The following is a 12,135-nucleotide window of genomic DNA, read 5'->3' on the forward strand; positions in this document are numbered from 1 at the left end:
ATACACCCACCCGCCCACAACCCCGGCAACACACCAACCAGGACCCAAGCCCCTGAGGCTTGGCCAGGGCCCCAGCCCAGAGACGGAGTGCCCCCAGAACCTCACGCCCATCCCGGACCCACCCAGGGGCAGCCAGGCTACCAGGTCAGTAACCCACGTCCGTCAGCACAGACCCTCCCCTAGCCCTGCTGCACGCAGCCACGAGGAAACCGTCACCTAAGAGCCAACAGAGCCCCTAATTGGCCATGACCGTTATCCCGGGTTGAGCCCCCCAAGGAAGATGCTCCCGGGGAACCCCCTGATGCCCTAAGCCCGTCCCTACCCCCACACCAATCACAACAGTGAAGGTGGGACCAAACTAAGACCCCCCACCCCCACTAGGTGATGGAGCTGATCAAAGGAGCCCAGAGCAATTGATCTGATGTGGTGGCAGAGGCTGTATCAAGACTAATGTAAGATAAGATAAGATAAGATAACCTTTATTAGTCCCACATGTGGGAAATTTGTTTTGTCACAGCAGGAAGTGGACAGCCGGAGAGATTATGTCTGTTATCTTTGTGATAAACCTATATTGCCTAAGAACTTATATAGGACTGCTGCAATTTTGAGCCATGGGCTCTGCCATGTCTCCACAACCGGGATGGTGGCAGCAGTCGAACAGCAGTTTTTCACACTGGGATTCAATGCTTATTCAAAACATTTTTGTAAAGCATGTTTAATATGTTGTAAACATAATGCTCAGGGGAACCTCAGACCTAGAAGAGGAAGGTTTCCCAGACCCAGCTACCCATTTGAAGTAATCCATATGGATTTCATTGAGTTGTCTAACTGTAACACCTACAGGTACTGCCTGGTAATTGTGTGCCCGTTCTCAAAGTGGGTTGAAATTGTCCCCACTAAGAAAGCAGATGCTATTTCAGTGGCTAAGGCGATATGCAAAAATGTGATCCCAGAGCATGGGATCCCCCAGACTATTTACAGTGACAATGGTCCTCATTTTGTGAATGAAGTAATTGAGAAAATGTCACGACATCTGGGGACGACATCTGCGTTTACAAGCACATAATTTGCACCTTAAGAACAGTATTTGCCTCTTTTACAGACAATGATCAATCTTAAGAGATAAATGCAGGCACAGAAGTTCCCCTTTCTGGCATCCTCTTCCAAATATGGTGATGATCTCAGGCCTTTGAGGTCCCCATGGACTTGTCCTCCTTCTGTCGCCTGTTGTCAAGTAAACTCTAGTGCAACATGTTGCTGAATACATTCAGGCCTTTGCTCAGCTACTATTTTACTGTAACAATATACTCAGCATATAAGCTTTTAAGATTATAGATTTAACTCAACGATTTAAAGTAGTTATAACTGCACCTGTAATAAACATGTTAATATGTGATTATGATAACACCTGTAATACAAGTTATAACATAATGCCAACAGCTTCAATAAATGCTTTGATGAAATGATAATTAATGCAATAATAAAGATGATGGTTATGAACAGTAGCAGTAAAATAATTTCTTTAATCCTACAATTCCCTCTCTTGACGTCTCTTCCAGAGATGTCACCACACCATTTTCTTGTGTCACTCCTCGACCCACTCTGTCACCTCTAGATCCATCAATGGCATCATGGGCACCGAAACCACCATTCCCAGGTCCACTGCCTTCGCTCTGACCCTCTCTTGTTGTCCTCTGACTCAGCAAATCAGACAACAACCTCAGGTCATCTAGGTGGTCCAGTAATAAAACGCCAGCTCCCACTTGAAAACACTTCATGCTTAAGTGGTCTCTGCTCCTTTTCTGGGTCCCTCTCTAGTGGAAATCTTCTCCTGTAAGGGATAGAAAACAAACAGCCTCTCTCTGCTACACCTCACTAATCTACTGTGTTCATCTAATGTTCCCTTAATTATTCAAACTTGGTTCACAATATCATGTTCTGGGCTCTATCCTTTAATTAATAGTAAAACTGCTGGATATAGGACTTCCTTTTACCACCTGCCGCTGGATCAGAAACTTTCTCTCGGACCGTGTACAGAGAATTAGAGTGGATCCCCATCTTTCCTCAGCCTTAACACCAGCTCTCCACAATGCTGTGTACTAAGTCCCCTACTGTAAACTATGTACACACATGACTGTGTCAGTACCCACCCAGATAATGCAGTCATTAAGTTTGCAGTTGGCATTTAAGCCGCTGCTGTGTGGCAGGAGATATAGGTTGCTGAGGTCATGGGCAAACAGACTCAAAATGAATGCTGAAATGGGGCAGTTTTCCAATTTTGTTGTGCTATTGTACTAAGTATGACTCTGCAATGACAATAAAGAGTTATCATATCTTACTTATGTCTCTTCTCCTCTATTTTGTGTCTTGTCTGTCTGCTTTAATTACTAGGCTTGTTAATCCCCCTTTATATTCCCATTTTTGCCTTCCTGTTTATCTCCATGTTTGTTTATCTTCTGTCTCTATGTCAAAGCGGCATGTCTTATTCGGGGTCTCGGGGTGTGTTAGTTCTTGTTTTATTGTGATGTTTTTGCATCTCATCTCCTTCGTATTAAGTTTTACTTCCTGTCTCATTAATCCAGATTTGTTGCAGTAGTGTTCTCTGGTTTTTCCTATTTCCCTAAGTAACCGGTGTGTATATATGGTCTCAGTCTTCTCTATTCCTTTATTGTGTCCTCCCTATATGGTAGTGTGTCTCCTTGTATGGCATGTATCCCTGTGTTTTTCTGCCATGTCAATTGATAGTTCAGTCTATGTTTTGGATTTTGTTTTACTTTGATCCACCAGCATTAAAGCTGTAATTATGAGTTAACTCCAGGTTTCATGAGTCCTGCATTTGGGTCCTAATCTTGTCCTCAACACTACACACCTGTGACACGTGGAATTTCAAAGTTTGAGCTGGTAAACTTAAAGACTATCTTTCCTGTGACAAAGCTTATCATCTCTGTGTTTGCAAGCCTTTCAGTTCAAGTGATATTTTTTTAAGGTTTCTGAGTCTCTTGCAGTATTGGGCAACTGCTCTGTCTACCAGTAGCTGGTGTTTCGCTTCTCTGGTATTCCTGCCAATTCCTTTCTGTGCCCCGCTCATGTATTGAGCCATTTGCCTGTGTGACTGCAGAAGAAGGTGACAAAAGAAGAAACACTCAATGCTAAATGCACCACCAGCCTAGACCTATTGCAGCATAACTACAGGAGGATTAGGTGTCACCTGATCCAGCCCTAACTATATGCTTTTTAGAAAAGGAAAGTTTTAAGGCTAATCTTAAAAGTAGAGAGAGTGTCTGTCTCCTTAATCCAAACTAGAAGCTGGTTCCATAGAAGAGAGGCTTGAAAACTGAAGGCTCTCCTTTCCATTCTACTTTTAAATACAACAAGGAAGCCTGCAGTCTGAGAGTGAAGTGTTCTATTGTTATACAAAACTATGAGGTGTTTAAGATAAGATGGGACCTGATTATTCAAGATGTTTAGTGGGTAAAATAAACATTCAACCTGTAACCAATTTTTCTAAGTAAATGTATTTTGAAAGGTGCTATTGACATGAAATTTCTTTGTTGGTAATGATTGCTTCAAGAAGCCTCTGGCATGGAGAAACAAGTTGGATGCATTGCTTTGGTATGATTTTAGCCCATTCTTCCAAACAAACAGTCTTCAAATCCTGAAGATTCTGTGGGTCCCTTCTATAAATAGAGCGCCCGGTGGCGCCAGTGTCCGGCAGCCTCGCCTCTGTCAGTGCGCCCCAGGGTGGCTGTGGCTACAATGTAGCTTGCCATCGCCAGTGTGTGAATGTGTGCATGAATGGGTGGATGACTGGATGTGCAAAGCGATTTGGGGTCCTTAGGGACTAAGTAAAGCGCTATACAAATACAGGCCATTTACCATTTAGTTCTCCACAGATTTTCAGCTGAATTCAACTGAGATTATTGGCTGGATTTCAGCTTTATTTTCTTTCTCTGAAACCAGCTGAGAGTTTCCTTGAGAGCTGTGTGTTTGAGATCATTATCTTGCTAAAACGTTTATTATCATCATCACACTTATTTCATCATCATCTTGGTTTTTATCATAAATGCCTCAGTACATTTTTCCATTCATCTGTCCTTCAATTATATGAAGCTTGCTAGTGCCGTATGATGAAAAACAGCCCCACACCACGATGTTCCCCCTCCAAACCTCACTGTTGGTATGGTGTCTTTGGGTTGATCTGCAGTGCCTTTTGACCTCCAAATATGGTGCATATTATTGCATCCAAAGAGTTAAATTTTGTCTGATCTGACCAGACTATATTCTCACAGTATTTCACAGGCTTGTCTAAATGTTGTTCAGGAAACTTTAGACACATGGTGAGCATACACACAGGCCAGAGCAGTGGAGTGCATTACTTACTGATTTCATTGAAATAATTGTACCTGCTGATTCTGGGTCTTTCTGTAGCTCTATACAAGTGCTCCTTGGCTCTTGGATAACAACTCTTTTGATAATTCTTGTCACTCCTCTGTCTGAATTCTTGTGAAGAGCACCTGGTTGTGGCCAGTTTATGGTGAAATAATGTTCTTTCCACTTCAGGATTATGACTCCAACAGTGGTCAACGGAACCTTCAGGAGTTTGGAAATTTTTCTGTAAGCAATGCCATGAGTATGTCTGGCGAAAATAAGGTTATGAAGGTCTTGAGAGATCTCAGTGGTTTTACCCATCTTGGATATTTCTCATGTAACACCTTGGTAATGAAATTTAAGGAGCTTGGAAAGAAAAGTGTCTGGACTTCTTTCAGTTGCTTGAAGACGTTTCACCTCTCCTCCGAGAAGCTTCTTCAGTTCTAGGATCAAATGGTTTGACCCTAGAACTGAAGAAGCTTCATACCATCTATTAGGAGCTGGTGGGTATGTACGTGTGGTTTTCCTCTCTCAGCACAGGTAGGTGGGGCGGTGCTTTGCGGGATTCCCGGCACACCTGCGGTGCATCAGATGTCATCGGATGGAGCATTTTTAAGGAGCTGTCTGACGAGCGTCTGCCGTCAGAGTATTGTCACATTACCACTCACTTCCTTGAGTGGTAACGTGTCAACTTACAAGATTCTCGAGGTGAATATTACGTTGCTTCATGGTCTGGATTTCGTCTATTTACCTGTCTCTTCCTTACCTTAAGCCGGCCCCGCTACCCGCTTGCCTGCCTGCTGTCTGGAAAATTATTGTTGCCTGGTCATCCACAGGAACATACTTCACCTATGCATATCCTTCTGGATGGTCTCCACCCGTGCCTGTACTAACAGTGTGTCAAGGAAACTCTCCAACTCTCCCCATTCGTAAACGTTTGCTCCCGATTATCTGGTGTCACCTCCTTAACCCAGCTTTTCCCCTTTTCTGTAGATCGCTGCTGAACGCCGCCAATCCTCCCATACACCCCGACTCAGTGTTGGCTTACTCCATGTCCTCGCACATTCACTAATTACTGTAGCCCCTTCCCTTGTAAATATCCCTGTCAGTGTAATAAATAGTCTCCGTATGCTTCTGCTATTGAGTCCACCTGTTCGAGTTCCCTAACACCATCTTGTTTTTAGAAGCACAAAAACTTTGCAAACTTCAAAACGGTGATATGCTCACTTCAATTGCGGCCACCAATTCTCCTTTAAAGGGTTAAAAACAAACTCACTCATTCACTGCACACTTAAACACACAGACACACGTGGACAAAAACTCAAACCTGAACACACATAAAATCAACCTCAGCCCAGAGTGGAAACACTGTCAGACCTGTTTTTCTTAATATTTCTTAAAATGAGAACATGTCTTAAGAGAATATTTTCTGCTCTGTTCTATATATGAGAATGGAAAATTGGAAATATTCTGCTTGATGTTTCTGAAATGGTTGATGATTATGTATGTGAGTGCTGTACTTCTCCTGTGTAGTGCTCACAAACTGTAAAGGAAAATCAAATACCTGCTTCCATGAAGTCTTTCAAGTCCTCTCTCAGATTTATGAAACTCTGTGCAGTGTTTGGGAAATTTAACAAGGAAATTGTTCATCTAACTAATGTTCATGCAACTAATATTTACATAACTAATGTTATGCAAAATGGAGTTCCTAAATAAGATTTCATGTCTTAGTTACATGAAGTAACTCATCCCAATAACACTCTTCTGATTATTTTTCATATTTTTAAACTATTAAAAGTCTAAGGCCTGCTTTAACCTGAGAAAAACCACTCAATGAGAATACACTCCTTCCAGTCTTATGGGTATTTAAGGAGAACTCACCTTCTTTGTTTCATTGGTCTTAAGCCTGTTGCATTTCCTTTTTCTAATGGGTGCTCCATGGACTGATCACTCTTCAAAGAGCCACAGCTGGGGTCAGGTTCAGTAGTATCCATTTTCTTTATTTTACTGATAGAGACCAAAGACCAAAAAGAAGAAAATTCAGTTTCTTTATAATATATATTTTAAGATAACTGAGTTTAAACATTAATCATTACAGTCCTATCTGCTTTTTTGCTGGGCTGAACTAAAATATTGTAGATGGACAATTGAAAGTTCTCAAATGACTTTGAAGATGATAAGAGAGAAAGGACAAAAAGTGAGAAATCACAAAAACCATCCATTATTTGTTTTACAGCAGCAAAACTAATTGTAAAATAAACTGATGTTCACTCACTTTGTCTTTAAAATCCACTGTTTTTTAAAGTTCCGTGGAGGCTCCATGGACCCATCACTTTCGAAGGACACACAGCTGGGATCAAGTTCAGGAGATTCTGATCTTTCCCAGATTCTATGGATAAAGACCAAGATCAGCAGTTATATAAAATCAATTATTAGCCTTTGGAAGATGATGGAAAGATCAGCAGCTGTGAGAAAAAGAAAAGGCAAGTTTGGTTGATTTTTTTTTTAAATGATGGTTGAACTTTGAACCTGGAGTTTGCCTCAGAGATAGACTGAGCTGCAGAGGACTGTCTTTATATTATATTCATGCGCTGTAAAAGAAAAAGAAAATCTGTAAAAACACAGTATAATGTACTGTATAAATGTGAAGGAATTTTCCTTATTAGTCATGTACAGGTATTTTTCTGTATTTCTTAACTACTGCAGTGCGTTGTGGAAGCAAGAACCCCAAAAGGAGGGAAAAGTAAGCAAGTTCAGCCATTACACTTACTCAACTCAGGAAGATTTTGCTGACTCATTTTGAAAATAGAAAAAAAAAAAAACTTATTTCACTTGTGATCACACACTTTGGTTTTCCGGTGCCGAGAAATGGCCAACAAAAGGAAAAGACAAAGTGAAAAAAGGATGAAGATCCAGTGCAGGTGGTCTCAGGAGATGAAGAAAACACCTGAACACAATGTTGTGATTGATTTAGTGTTTGAAGGTTAATATGTTACTTTAATTATAAACTGCTTATCTTGCAACTGAAAGCTGTTATGTCTATGCAACTCTGCATGTATTATAGGAAAATTATTAATGATAATCCACAGCAGATCTGACCAAAACTCTGTTCTTTCCTGCTGGCAAATTCAATTTATTTTCACGTCATTTCCCACCTCACTTTTATCAATACTAAACTTTGTATTTCTATTTCTTTTATTTTAGCTTAAATGTAAACAACAGCAACAAAAAACAAACTTCTTAAAATTTGTTTTTGTTCCTCTTTTTTTCCTCAGAACAAATGAGCAGGCTCACTGGCTGTGATGGAGGAGCAAAACAGCCACACGTTAAATGCGACTGCTGAAGTTCCTGTATGAAGCCAACAAGTATGAAAAGCCAAGGAAAAGCTAGGTGTGTTTTCTTTAAAGCTCAGATGGAAGTTGGTGGACTAACATGCAAACTGAGGCTGTATTCAGAACTTTGTCACACTGGTATATGAAGATTGGGACAAAGAGAAAGTGTGCACACACAATGGTCACTTCATGCTAGCCTCTGGTGTCAGTTTGTCGTCACTTTTGCTGTTATTGTCTTACTTGTTGTGATTTAGGATCTGTGAGCACAAGCAGAGGTTTTTGCTTGGGGAGTATTATGTAATAAACATATATTCTTAGTGCCTATTTTCTGATTATATTGTTTTATGTATTTTAATAATAAAGGCTTGTAAAGCAAGGCCACTTTTGACTCACAAACTAAGTGCTCAGCCAGACTGAAAAACAGGAAGTTAGTGTAGAGCTGTACAAGCATATAAATAAAAAAGCAGGAAACCAGACAGAAAAAAGAGGAACTAGTAACATATAAGGAGTTGTTTGTATCGAGGCTGTGTGTGACGTGTAAAGTACCAAAATAACAACTATATGAGACACAATTTTAGCTTCTAAGGTTAGAGATTCTGCAACTGGCTTTGGGCTGTGCAGGGCTCTCTCTTCCGGAAGAGGATTGAATAAAGAATTATAAATGTTTTGACCACTTCAGAGTCGGGTTTTCTCTGTTCTATCATGGGGATCAAAGAACCGGGTTTAATAGAAGTAACTGTGACCTCTTTTTCAGAGGCTTCTCTAACATTTAATGGTGCTGAAATATGTCAAACTTTTCTCCTCTACATTAACAGCTGAGAGTGTTTTGAGCACATTGGTGAAAAGAGGTTGCACTGAGGATTTTGAATTATGGCGTTTAAGTGTTGTCACTGCCAAGAATTCGTGAATACAGATCCTTATTCACTTAATTGCTGTTTACAAAAGTCTTCATCAGAACAAGCTCTTCTAATTTTGCTTTGCTCCTCCCTATCTTTGAAAAGCAAAGGCTGATAAAACAAATCTGGTAAATGCACTTTTATCTTTAAGTTTGGTATAGTAATCTGTCTTAATATATTTTGTGTTTTAGTTATTATATGGGGAAAAGTTCTTTCAGCCCTGTGCCGAGAGGGCTGTGGTCATCCATCCATCCTGTTCTTGTCATGGTCGCATCGTACCCTCATGCTGTGTTTCCCCCAGTGCATTCAGAGCCTTAGTTTAGTTTAGTTTTGTTCTGTTGTTCGTATCACTTCCAAGCCTGCAATAAAGTAGTGTTTAAGTTCACGTTCTGCCTGAGAGTCCAGTGTTTGGGTCCTTTTCCTGCCTGCGCACAGCTGTTACAGTACATGACAGTTCAAATAAACCCAAATTTCAGGAACACCTTTAGATCTGTTCAGTTTTATTCATATAGCACCAGTTAACAGTCAACAGATCTTGTCTCAAGTCTCTTTAAATTGTAAGGTAAAGACCCTACAGTGTTAATCTAGGACAAATGTTCACTCTGATTCATTGATGAAGTGAATGTAAGTCAGTAATCAAAGATGAGTTTTTGGCCATAACTGACTACACATGTATAGTATAGTATATCATGATTGGACAGACATTGATGTAAACCACACCTTAACTGTTTGGCTGAGCCAAAACAACCACAGCAGTGATTCTAGCTTAAAGGTACTCTGGATATTGTTAAATGTGCAAATATTGTTACCGTTTTTCTTTGGCAGGTGTTGTTTGAAGAAAACACTTTGAAGCCACATGAATGTATAGGAACACATTTACATGAGGACAAACTGATTTCAAGGAAAATTAAAATGCTCAAATTTTAACATTTTTGAGTTATGCTGTCATTATAGTTTAGTATGGTTTTTGAGTTGAGGACAATAAAAGAATATTCAACATTAAATGTACCAATGTTCTTGTGTACTACTTGTGCACAGATAAATTTAAGAAGCTTTAATTTACAAGCAACTGGTGTATAAGGTTGTAATTGTATAGAAATGTATGGTTAAAGATATAAAAAGGTACATTTAATGGGTTAAAGTTAAAAGAAGTGACTGCAAATAGTAATAGAAACAGAATTTTCAGTTTTTCTCTTAATGGAAAATATCCGTTAATAATATAGAAAATAAACTGTGAATAAAAATTGAATTTTCCGTTTTATAGTTGAAGGAAATGTCCGTAAATAGTAGTAAAATATACTGTAAATGTAAGGATTTTCCATTTTACCATTTACGGAAAAGTCCGTCAAATTCCATTTAAAAAAAAAGAAAAATTACTGGCAGAAAATTACCAGGACATTTTCTGTTTTTCTACAGAATTCTTTTTAAAGTGTGTGTCTCTCCAGAATATATTAATTATTATATATTATTATTATATATTATTTTATTACAAAAAACTGTCTTATTTTTTAAATAAACTGTGTTCAGTTAGTTTAGTGGTTCCCTAAACTAATGATCATAGATGGAGAGATTGACAGATAGATAGATATACAGTGGCTTGCAAAAGTATTCGGCCCCCTTTAACCTTTCCACATTTTGTCACATTACAGCCACAAACATGAGTCAGTTTTATTGGAATTCCAGGTGAAAGACCAATACAAAGTGGTGTACACGTGAGAAGTGGAACGAAAATCATACATGATTCTAAACATTTTTTACAAATAAATAACTGAAAAGTAGGGTGTGTGTAATTATTCAGCCCCCTGAGTCAATACTTTGTAGAGCCACCTTTTGCTGCAATTACAGCTGCCAGTCTTTTAGGGTTTGTCTCTACCAGCTTTGCACATCTACAGACTGAAATCCTTGCCCATTCTTCCAAGTGGTCATAGTGGATCATCTGAATTATTTTAGTTTGCATGCATTTACTAGAGTTTTGAGCGTGAACAAATGAGTCTCAGGGGAATTTTTCTGTATTCTTGGGTTAAGACATTTTGCAAACTTTATGGCATATCTTCATGTATGGCCTCTAACTGCTTGCTTTCCAACAAAAATGCAGTTTAGAGACCAGGAAACAACATCAAGCAGTTAAATCAGACACCAAATTGATATCAAAAAGTTCATGCTACTAACAGCTCACCTCTCTACAGCAGATGCTTGCTGGCCTTTAAAATTAAAAGGGCGAACTTTAGACGTGTCACTCTTTAAGGACACACAGCTGGGTGGAGGTCCAGGTTGGCTCCTGTGAATAATGATGGAGCAGTGATGTGAGTGCTGAGCTGTGACATGGAGAAGAGTCATGGACAGTTAGAGATGGTCATCTCACCTCTGAGCTTTGGTCTGGCTCTCATGTTCCCCACACAGAGTGCTTTTAGAGGGAGGGACTCCCTCCTCTCTGTCCTCACACTGATCCATGCTGCTCAATTCAGCTCACACACACTTTCTACCTTCACCTGCAGAGGAAACACAAATCATTCATGTGCACATCAACTGAGATCTGCAGAGGTCGTGTCTGATGTGTTGGACTAACATCCATCTGAGACACAGCTTTCATCAGTTCACTAGAAAAAGTATCACAGAGCCGAGTTCAGCCTCCAAATCCCTCCATTACTGTATTCCTACAAAGCAGCAGGTCAAACATGGCTGTAGAAATGGCAGAGAGCAGCTTTATTTCAGTAACAATGCCCAGGACCAAGATGACTGCTTACAGAGAGTTCATACTCTAACTGATAGCTGCTTTGCTAGCTAAGCTAACTCAGGAACAGTTAATCTGACAGCAGTTACTCTGGAACAGCGGCCAGACACAGACCTCAGGACACATTCAGTTTGTTTAATCTGATTCCTGGACTCTGATCACACACCGAAAATGGGACACACTCTGCCTTATTGATCCAGCTGTGAGTCGGATGCTCTGAAATACAGAGCTGCAGATTTTAACATGAAGAGGTGTGACTGTGTAACTTTGTCAGAAACCATCAGTAAGTTCGTCTCATTTCACCATGTTTTTATTTCTGTCTCTGAGCAGATTCAGGTATTACTTAAATAACTTTTTATTACCTCCTGTAGCCTCCTTTTAACATCCACAAATGGAGTCATATAGAAAACTTCAGGCTGACATTAACATTAAATAATTTAATTAAATACAGCTCAGAGCTTAATGTATATATCACAATAAGATAAAAATATATACTAATATAACAAAAGCAATACTTCAGCTGTTTTCTCTTCCCACCTTTTCAACAGACTCGATGTAATCAGACATTTCTATCAAAGCTGTTTCACAGACAGATGTAGGATACTTGTTTATATAAATGAAGCTCATAAAGAGGTGTGGAGATGATTTAAAGTGTGTCATTGTGCAGTTAAAGCTCTTTGTGTCATGCTCTGATCTCCTGTGAAAGCAGCTCTGAATGAAACAGCCAATCGGATCCTTCAGAGAGAGAGAGCAGGAACATCAGGAGAGGACAGATGAAATAAAGGAGAACAGAATCATTTCTGCATGA

At 39.7% G+C, this 12,135-nt stretch overlaps 1 pseudogene; it reads right to left on the reverse strand.

Annotated features, from left to right (window-relative positions):
* LOC109197035 (NLR family CARD domain-containing protein 3-like) overlaps positions 1–11,007 on the reverse strand; it is a 52,987-nt pseudogene extending 41,980 nt beyond the window's left edge.
* Positions 11,008–12,135: the final 1,128 nt, after the last annotated feature.

This window comes from Oreochromis niloticus, unplaced genomic scaffold, assembly GCF_001858045.2.
Source record: "Oreochromis niloticus isolate F11D_XX unplaced genomic scaffold, O_niloticus_UMD_NMBU tig00007374_pilon, whole genome shotgun sequence".
NCBI classification, from domain to species: domain Eukaryota; kingdom Metazoa; phylum Chordata; class Actinopteri; order Cichliformes; family Cichlidae; genus Oreochromis; species Oreochromis niloticus.